The following is a 10,751-nucleotide window of genomic DNA, read 5'->3' on the forward strand; positions in this document are numbered from 1 at the left end:
TCCCTACGGTATGGAATAAGTTAATATCCTAAAATTTATATAGTTCACATCATTTGATATTGGCTTTTTATTATGTAATTGACCAATATTGTGAGTAAATTAACACTGAAAATAAGTCTTTTACTATGGAAAACTAGCAGGAAGGAGTGGAAATTCCTGTGAATTTCAAGGAAAATTTTCAAAGAAAAATGACAAGCTTATAACCCAAAATTAACTAATTGAGATTTATAATACTTTATTAAAATCAGAATACATTGCCACAGGATCCCCCCCCTACCTTCTGTGGCTGAAAACTTATTACAGTGTTGACCACATTAAAAACAAGTGCCCAAAATGGTGCACTTTAATGCATTTCTATGTACTGTTATTTGAAAAATAATTCAGCATGTCATTTTTTTCCTCTAAAATGTAGTAACAGTTGTATTAAGCAAAATGACAGTTTTTGCATACTAAGGAAAACAACTCAATATGAAATAACTTTCACAAATATAAAGCTATTTCTGGCCCTTGAAGATATGACCTAAGGCACATCTTCACTATTTAATGTAAGATGAAACTGATGTTCATATGAATTAAGGTGAAGTCAACATAAAGCCAAAACCAGAGATGCTACATTGGGTAGTCATAGGGGGAAAAAATAAGTTAAAAATACCTAACTCATAAATTACCCAACACATCCTCTTAACAAGAAAGTTTACCAGTCAGCATGACACTAAGCTAGTCAATTATTGCTCATATCTTTTAAAGCATATTTAAAAACTAGATAACAGAAGGGGGAAATGTCATATTTTTGATCTTCTCTATTGGTCAAATGTCTTTTATAACCTGCTGAAGGAAAAAGCCACTGACAAAACCCAAAATATAGATGCAGGAAGCATACTCATGACTGTCATTCCTGTGTGTGATTGCTTTCTTTTTCTATTCCCTTAATGTAGATTACCACCCCAGCAGCTGACATTAATTTGAATAGGAAAAACAAAAATGAACATTTGGGTAGACAATAATTATTATAACCACACAAACTGATTACATTATTAAATCTACATTTCATATCATCATTCTCAGAAAGATGAATAAAAACATGTTTATGAACAAGCAATGATTTAATAATTGTTCACCCAGCAACATTCAGATTCACTATGCTATGCTGACACCTAGTGGAATAAAAACAGGAGTTCAGGGCTGCCAAGAAACCTGTTTTTAAGCTTTTCACACTTTAACCTACGCAGTAACAACACACACACACACACACCCGATACAAATATAATATATGCCGTAAGACAATATGGCCTTGGGGCCAATTTAATAATAAAGCAATTAAAAAAAGATGCTATTGGATCTCAAATAATAATACCTTACCAAAATCCTGTGAAAATTATATTTATTTAAAAGTAGCCATGAATTTTTCTTTATTTTTATTTTAACCGTTTAGATGAATATATTTATAAGAATCAATGTTTATTAAGACAAAAATTAGCCTCTGACCCCTCTACATCCCATTTCTCCTTCCCCAGAGGCAAATATTTTAAGTTATTTTACTAGTTGATTCTTTTTATGTTTATGTCTGTATCTTCAAATGACTTTTTAATTTTTCTATTTACTTCCCACAATGGAAGTTAAAGGTAAAGCTTTAACTTTAACTAATAGAAGTTAAAGGTTTAGCTTTTTCTCACCCCTACACTACCACAGTTACCCTTACCATCCTCTCATTCTCACAAAAGAGTTCCAGTATACTTTTATTTAGGTCATTATTCGATGTGTTAAAATACTGTGTCATGAATGTGTAAATGCTAATCAGAGTAAAGCCATGTAGTAAACTACAAATATGTTTTGCATTTCTGTACAATATTTTTACTCTTAGAACTAGTATTTGTTGAAGAAGTGTTGGTTGGTTGGTTTGTTGTTTGGTTGGTTTGCCTCTAAGCCTGGTTCCCTAGAAAATCAAGCCTAAGGTGAAACTTGTATGCCAGTATTTTACTGGGGGGTGAAAACCCAGAAACACAGGAATAAAGGAAAGGAGAGAGGGGCAGGAAAATAGTATAAGCAAATATGAGGAAATGAATTATTGAAACTGATCTCTGCTTGATATCAAGCACAGCTGACTGCTCCATCTTGCAGGACCATCTTCAGAGTCTGTATTTCAGGAGAGTATGGAGCCAGGGCAGGGAAACAACTGATCCACCAGTTCCTGTCTCCCATTAGTCTCCCTAGAGATGTTAAATTCCCAGCATTTCCAAGCCCCAGTCATACTGGCTTGCCCATGGTTTTACCCAGTTTAGAGTTGAAAGTCCTGCTTCCTGGGCACCCCTCTCAGATCTGGGCAAACCAGGACAGTTGGTCACCTGAAGGACATCTCATACCTAACAGCAATAGGTCAGACTGAGGAATCCAAGGCTGGAGAAGAGGTGCTGTCAGATTGGACCCACATAAGGAAACAGTTACCCAAAAACCACCAAAAGAATTGTGACCAAGATAACCTGAGGTGGCACATAAGTGTTCTGATAAAGTTTACTCCTTAATTTTCTGTTCCTATCATTGATTTAACTAGAAACTCTGAAAATAATATCAAAAACTCCTCTCAAAACTTTTAGACACATCACATATTCTATGACATATTCTATCAGTTTTATCTTTTTGAAAAAAATCTGATGTTTCCTCAACTGCTCTAGACTGTTTTTCTTCTACTCCTTGTGCAGTTATTATCCTGGGTATTCCCTCTATGAATATCTTCTGTTAGAATTCCTATGTCCAATAGTGTGTGTCTTTCTCTTTATTAGTTTACTTCTGTGTTTTGCTGGAGCATATGCTCCAGTAGCTTCCTTAGGGAGAAAAAAATTGATGGAAGGTAAACATTCCAAAATCTTGCATGCATGTCTGAAAATGTTATTATCCTATCTGCACAATACTAGATATGGCTAGTTATAGATCTCTAGGTTTGAAATCACTTTTCTTTAGAATTTTGAAGTCCATGTCTTATAGTTTCAGTGTTGTTGATGAAAAGTAAAATTCTGATTCCAGATCTTTAGTCAGATGTGCTCTCTCTCTCTCAGTCTTTCTTCTCTCCCTCTCTCTCTCTCTCTCTCTCCCTCTCTCTCTCTCTCTCTCTCTCCTCTCTCTCTCTCTCTCTCTCCCCTCTCTCTCTCTCTCTCTCTCTCTCACACACACACACACACACACACACACACAGTGTAAAATCTTCTCTCTGATTCCAGGATAATGAAAATTTACATTCATGAGCCTTGGTACTAGGCATCAAGGCCACCATATGCAGCACACATATCAGCATTGCACAACTCCATTTATGTATATAGGGTGCCCCCTTAGGGTGATTCAGTGCCCAACCTATATACCCACCTCAGCAGATGTGCTTTTACACTTTATAAGCTCTTTTCAATCAGTTAATTCATGCCTTTCAGTTCCAGCAAATATTTTGTATCGTTTGTTTAATGTTTTCTTCTTTCTTTTCTTTGGTCTTTTTCTAGAATTTCTATTTATGAGGTATTACATCTCTTGTACTGTCTTACAGTATTATTTTCTCACTTAAATTCTCTTCCATTTTTTGGTGGTGGCGGTGGTGGTTAGTTGGGTTTTCTTGTTGTTGTTGTTTTGTTATGTTTGTTTTCTCTGGGGGGTAAATTTCCTCACTTCTTACAATCCTCTTGTGTCATATTTTAAATTGCTAAAAGCTATTTTTTTGTTTTCTTAAATTTTCTTAATGATAGCATTTTGTTCTTTTTTTTAAGGTTTCGATAGACTTATCTCTCTGAAAAGATGGTGCAAAACTTTTCATGTTTTCTTCTCTCTGCTGAGTCTCGGTTTCTTTCTCAAAGTTTTTTGCTTTTATCTATTTGATCTCTCTTTTATGTTAAAGGTCTCCCTTAGGTTTCTAATCCTTAGTTACCAGCTTATATTTAAGAATGGGTGATGGAAAATCCCAGTTTGAAACTCTGAGTGTGCAGGTGGGGCTTGCTGACTGTAATCAGCACTGCAAGTGATCTGGCTGGGCCATGTCATTGTCACTGGGGAGCCCCTGTGGTCAATGTTTAGGTCTTTCATCTTGGGGAAGTTTCCCTAGAGAAGACTCTTCCTTCCTTCTTCTTGGAAAGTAAATATCTGACAACAGTGATCTAGTTATGGATAGAGTAAGGGGCTGGGATTCAGCCTCTAATACATATATGCTTACTTAATACCTTTCTTTTCAGTATGATACTACCACCCTTGATTATTCTTGGGGTCCCCCAATGTAGATCCCTTCTGTTTTACCTCCTGCAGAGAATAAATCTCTGCTGATTTACCTGGGTGGAGGAAGTTGTCTGAATGTTCAGAATAAGGAAGGGGAACTGGGGATATAACTCCTTCCTAAGCAGCTTTTAATCAATTTTTCTTATTTTAGAATATCATCCCACTGCATCTTCCAACTGCCAGGGGTAGTTGATCCCATTAATCCTTAGGCTCTTTTGGAATTCTTCAAGGTAAACTGGACTGGTTCTCACTTTTTGCAACACAGGTTCAATATACAGCTGTCACCAGCTGGCTATGGCAGCTACCATTTTCCAAAATTATGTTGCTGTTGTGTCCACTCTCATCCTTTTGTACTTGTGGGTTCATTCCTTTTAAAACATTCCTTTACTATAATGTCACTGGGGTTTTGGAAGGTAGCTTAGTGAGAGTCATATGTTTCATTTATCAAGCAGCAAGCTTGCATTGTATTCAGCTAGTAGATTTTTTTTTCTTTTTTTTTTTTTGCCACTTAGGGCCCTGAGAAGGAAAGCCAAAATATATTACAGGTATCAGTTTATAAGTGTTTCAGTGCAACAGAACTAAAGATGATATTTACAGAGTCCAGCTGTCCACGTCCACACCTGAATCACCTTGGAGGCATCATAAGCTCACGACTGATTCCTCAAGTTTGTGCCTCTAGAAACATAATTTTATTGGTGGCTCAGAATTGCTCAGTCCTTTGGCAACTAGTTCACACTAACAAAAAATTTCACAAAGGACTCCTATATAAAAAAGAGTTATAATTTATTGACTTATAGTAAGAAATATACTATCAAGTGAATAAAATATTCAAGTTTTATGAATTACAATTCTGTGCTCAAAGTACAGAAGGTCAAATAGTATGTATTAAAATAATATGATTATTTTAAAAGAATGAAAGCTTAATTAATAATGGTATGTTGCTATATTAGTTTGATGTACTCTTACTATGTCAATTTGCAGATCAAATCATTGTCAAAATCCTTAGTTATAAATAATTCAACATAAAAATGTTTCATGACAATTAAGTCTTATTTCTGGGGGAAAAAAGAATATTGCATTAAGATGGGTCCAAACTAATGTATCCAACTTTTTAATATGCATCTTCACTGAATGTCCCACAGGCACTACAGTCTTAACGTTTAAACCTGTACTTGACATGTTTAAATCTGGACTCAAGATCTTTCTGCCCAACTCTTTCTTCTGTGTTATCTCTCCCAAGGGTTTGAGACTCATCTTTGACTCTTCCCTCTTGCTATCATCCATATCTCATTGGTTTCTAAGGCATTTTGATTCTATGCTTGAGACCCATTCTTTCTTCTATAACCACTAAGTTAATGAAGAGCCTCATTTTACTTACAAAAAAAGTTACCTCATTTGGTAACAAAAAAGCAGAGACTCACTCAAGCTAATTAAGGCAAGAGGGTCTATTGTACCGAGTAATTGGTGAATCACACAATAAGCTGGGATATAAAAGGACAAGTGATGATTAATAGAAACCATTTAAGCATAAAATTAAACAATAAAAAATAATAATACATAAATACAAATTTAAACAACCCTGGTTTATCTGGTAGACATCCTCTAGTGCCTTATTCATTAATCATGCATGGGAGATAAGCTTTCTAAATCCTATGTGTCCTTATATTTGTTTGATAACTCAGCTAGATATAAAGTTCTAGTGTTGGTGTCATTTTCCCTCAGAACTCCTCCCACTCTTTTAGCATCCCCTGATGTAAATGAAAAATTGGATGTTTATCTAATTTTTGCCTTTTTGTACCTATTTTTCCCATAGTATAAACAGGTTTTTCTCATTCTCTTCAATGTTCTGAAATTTATTAGCCAAATATCTAGGTATGATATAAAACATTATTCATTCATTTTTACTCAGCACTTGATAAGGTCTTTCCATTTGAAGGTAAGTTCTCCACCTTTGTTTTAGGAAATATCTTTTAGTAAATCTCTGATAATTTTCTCACCTTCATTCTGCCCTTTGGAAATCTTAATAGTCTGAATTTGTCCACCTTACATTAATCCTCTTTCTTTCTTTCTTTTTAATATTTATCATCTTGCTTCCTTTCTGCTTTATATTCTGGATTATTGACTTCATCTTTCAAAACTTCTATTGAACTTTTTATTTGACAATCATTTTTAATACTGAAAAGCTCTTTCTTATTCTCCGAGTGTAACTTTTGACTGGCCAAACCATTTTTACCTCTCTCCTCTTACCCATTTTGGTAGCTCTCCAATTTGTTAATACCCCCTTTCCATATTTCTGAGTTTTTTTTTTCTTTTGGCCTCTAGATTGTAAAGACATGACTAGCTTCTGCCAAGACTTGAAAGGCAGAAGAGAAGCTTTTGAGACCACCCAGCCCAACTAGCAATCACAGTTAAAAAGTCCTTTGGTTTTTCTGTAGCAATAATAGTGGAAGTACTGATATCTAATCCTTAGCTTCTGGAGTGACTGCGAGGGATTTCCAAAGGAAAAATCTCATGGAGTGAACAGTTTTCCTGAGTGCCTCACTTTAGAGTGGGATCATACCTTGATTCTGTGGTCTTTCTAAATATTCTGTAAGCTAACTTATATGCTATAATAAATTTCTTTATACTTAGAATCAGCCAGAGTGATTCTATTGTCCAATCCAATACTGGCAGATAACAAGGAGTAAACTGTTCCATGTTCATACCTTCACTTATCCCCCTTTTCACCAGTCAGTACTTTCCATCCATATATATCCTGGTAGTTTGTTGAAATTTGCCAGTTCATTTTCTATTACTGTGTAAAAAGTGACCACAAACTTAGTGGCTTAAAACACCACCCATTTATCAGTTTATAGGTCTATAGGTCAGAAGTTGAGGCAGGCCTGACTAGGTTCTCTGCTCAGGATATTACAAGGCCAAAATCAAGGTATCAGCTAGGCTGTAGTCTTATCTAGAAGCTCTGGGGAAGAATCTTATTTCAACCTCATTAAGCTTGCTGGCAAAACCCAGTTCTTTGTTGCTATAAGTCTAAGGTCACCATTTCCTTTCTGGCTGTTAGTCAGAGGTTGCTGTCTTCTTCCAGAGCCCCCACCACCACCACCATCACCACTGCTTTATCACATGGCCCCCTCCATCTTCAAGGCCAACAAGAGAATCACGTTTTAATCCTGGCCTCTCCTTCTGCCACCAAAGAAAACTCTGCTTTTAAAGGATTTGTGAGATTAGATTAGGATGACCCAAATTATCTCCTTTTTATTAACCCAGCCAACTGATTAGTAACCTTAATTACATGTGCAAAATCTCTTTTGCCATATAACGTGACATATTCACAAGAGAGGGAATTGTGCAAGGGCAAAGGTCATTGGGGTCATTCTTAAAACTCTGCCTATCTCAGTCCTCTCTAGTTCACTTTAATATCAGAGGTTGAAACCTTTTTTATTTTTTTTATTATTTTCATAAGCTCTTCAGATTGAAAAGGATCTGACATTAACTACTCAGTTTTTCATCTTAAACAATAGTATCAATCACACTCATAGTTGGTTGCAAATTTATATTAGACTTGGATGTGCAAAATATTGATGTTCTCTCTATAAATGATCCAATCACTTGCTAGCCACTACTCCCCTAATTGGGGGGGGTGGAAGCAAAACTTCATAAACTCATTTAGTCTAATTTAATAAAGTCTTTTTAGATAAATGGTATATATTGCCAAAGAAAAATTGCACTGGCAGAGTAAACAGGCAAAGAAGTCTATTCAAGACATTACAGCAGGGGAAAGAGATTGAGCTCAACTATACTGGAACAAAAGGTGGGAGTTTTGAATCCTTTGGTGAGCTAGTTGGAAAGTACTGGAGGACCTTAAGGATAAGATTGGTCACTGCGATTAGACCATTTATGTTTGCTCTTTGGTGATTATCAAAGTTAGGCTCCACGCTGCCACAAAAACTTGGAGATAGGAGCAATATCTTTCTTGATTCTATTTCAAAGGGATGGCTAGCAGGTTCTTGAGAAAGATATTACTAGATTGTAAAACTGGCAAGATTCTGTGAGAAAATCTGCATCTCAAAGGGGCAGTGAAAGAATTTACAATTGAAAGTTTTCTAAAGGAAATGCTCTAAGAAAAGGGAGGTCAGGGACTTAAAGTCCAGAAGAAATCTGTCTGAAGTTTAGTCAAGGCGAGAGGAATGTTAAGGCTACTATGGTCACTATTAAGGATAAAATGTTTAGCATTTCAGTTTTCTACCCATCACCTATTTCTCTCCGCAAATGTATGTGAGTGTTTGAGGAAAGTGAAGTTTATGTAACCTTGTGTCTGATGACGAAAGATGGAGACCTTGAATCCATACAATGTCCCCTGGATTCTTGCTGGTCACTTCTGCAGTGTGGCCACTGTTGATCACCTGTTGGTAATCACTGAGTTGTGCTGGACCTATTGGATTTTTTTTTTAATGGAAGGTATCATGTTGGTTCCTCCTACTAGAGTCCTTGGTTCTATTTCCTTCCAGTCTTGAAGTCATTGAGTTCTGCACCCTCTTTGTATCCACTAGTATTCTGCCCTTCTTTTGTGACCATTCTCTAGGGGTAAACACAAATTTCTATATTCATTATATATCTTTACCCCTTGAGAACCAGGGCATTACCTCCAGTTCATTTACCTGTCTTCCACTGGCACCTCTGCATATTGCTTATCGTGTTTTAGGGCACTAAACTAGAAACTCAAGTTTCCTACTAGCCTGTACCTTCCTAACACTATTTCAGAAGTAAGCATACTACTACTACTACTACTACTATACACACACACACACACACACACACACACTAGATGTTCTCAGTCTTCCCAAACCCAGCTCATTGTTTCAATCCATCCCTCCACCTACTCCCACTCTTACCCCAACACACACATACCCACCCATGTTGAGACTGGCAGCTGACTTTTTCCACTGACTTCTGTTATTCTTCTTCCCAACCCCTCAGGGCATTCTCTTTCATACAATTCCCAGGTCTAATACTCTAAGCCCAGTTTTTTATATCTTAATCTGTAGCTATAATAATTTTTAATTCATCTTTTATAACCAAATTGTATTGCTAAAGGGCCTAAAACTTAGTTCATGTAATTCAAAGTTTATCAATGACTTTCTAGCACTAACCACTTCCCTCTTTCCTAGGGCATTATGCTCCAAAATGGAACTTGGAGGGGAACAATTCCCTTAAATATTTGCAAAATATTACCCCTGTCACACACTCTTAAGAGATGAAGCAAACATATGGGATAGCCACCTGGCTATAAAAATGTTTTTAAAGTCTTAACAGAGATACAAAAACAAATGTCTTACAGCTAAAGTTCTGTCTAGCAACCTGTGCTTTCTCTTTTTAATTTCCATAAAAGTATGAATACTGTTACTTTTATCATTCCCCAAAATAGAATTTATGAACCTATATTCAGTTGATATAATGACAATTGTGTCTTAAAGATGCGATCTTTTGAGAATGCTGTTTATCAGTTACGTGTGTAGCAAGTATTTTACCTACTTATAATAAGTAAAACAATTTACTTATTTATTTACAAAAATAATTTGAACAATTATTTGCTATTGTTTGTTTCTTAAAGTTCCCTTCAAGGTAATTCTTAAATAACTATATACATAATATATGTAATATATATGGAGATATATTATGTATGTATGTGTGTATATGGAGAGAGAGGGGAATGGTGGTTGAATAAAGTGCCTTCACTCTGAAACCTTACTCACCTTATCATTTAGAAAGTGTAGATTGTCATTTATTTGGAGTTTTTTAATTATAAGTATTAATAAATAAACTAAGTTAATTCAATTTATAAGTTTTTTTTGTTTCAATATGAAGTTTTTTCTTAATGCATAAAGTTTAACATCTAGCACCATTAAATTGATGGTAAAGTGGCAGTATGGTAGTACGTACATTAGTTGTTATTAGTAAAAAAAGGAGAGTAGAGATAATATTTAGTTAAGTTAAAACCTTAGACCTAGGATTAGATGCTGTTTATCCAGATGTCTCACATGTGAAAGCTGCCATTTCCATCATCTTCTTTCATACTGGGGCCTTTGGCCATTTTCTCCTTCCTGCTCTTGACATAATCTAGTTGTGAGTTCCTCCCACGATAAAATGGGACAAATATCCCCCATCTTTATGTTTGCGCCACCAACTGGCTATTTCCTGATTTCAATTTCTTTAAGAGATATTCCAGTAATATGGCTTCTTTACTTGACTCATACTGTATTACAGCTCTCCCCCTAGAACGTAGTAACAAAGCTCATAGACAATTTGAACTATTGAGTCAACATTGCATAGCTTATTCCTTAAATTGGGATTTGTAAATTTAGAGGGCATAGAGGCAGTGGATTCCGCACCCCACCCCAAACACCCGTCCCTACACAAACATGCAACTTAAAGATGCTCCCCTCGTTTAAAGACCATCCCCCCACCAACACACACATCCCTACTTAAGAGTCTAACTTCCCAGGTTAAAATGC

Source organism: Lipotes vexillifer, unplaced genomic scaffold (genome assembly GCF_000442215.2).
Source record: "Lipotes vexillifer unplaced genomic scaffold, Lipotes_vexillifer_v1.1 scaffold1168, whole genome shotgun sequence".
NCBI classification, from domain to species: Eukaryota; Metazoa; Chordata; class Mammalia; order Artiodactyla; family Lipotidae; genus Lipotes; species Lipotes vexillifer.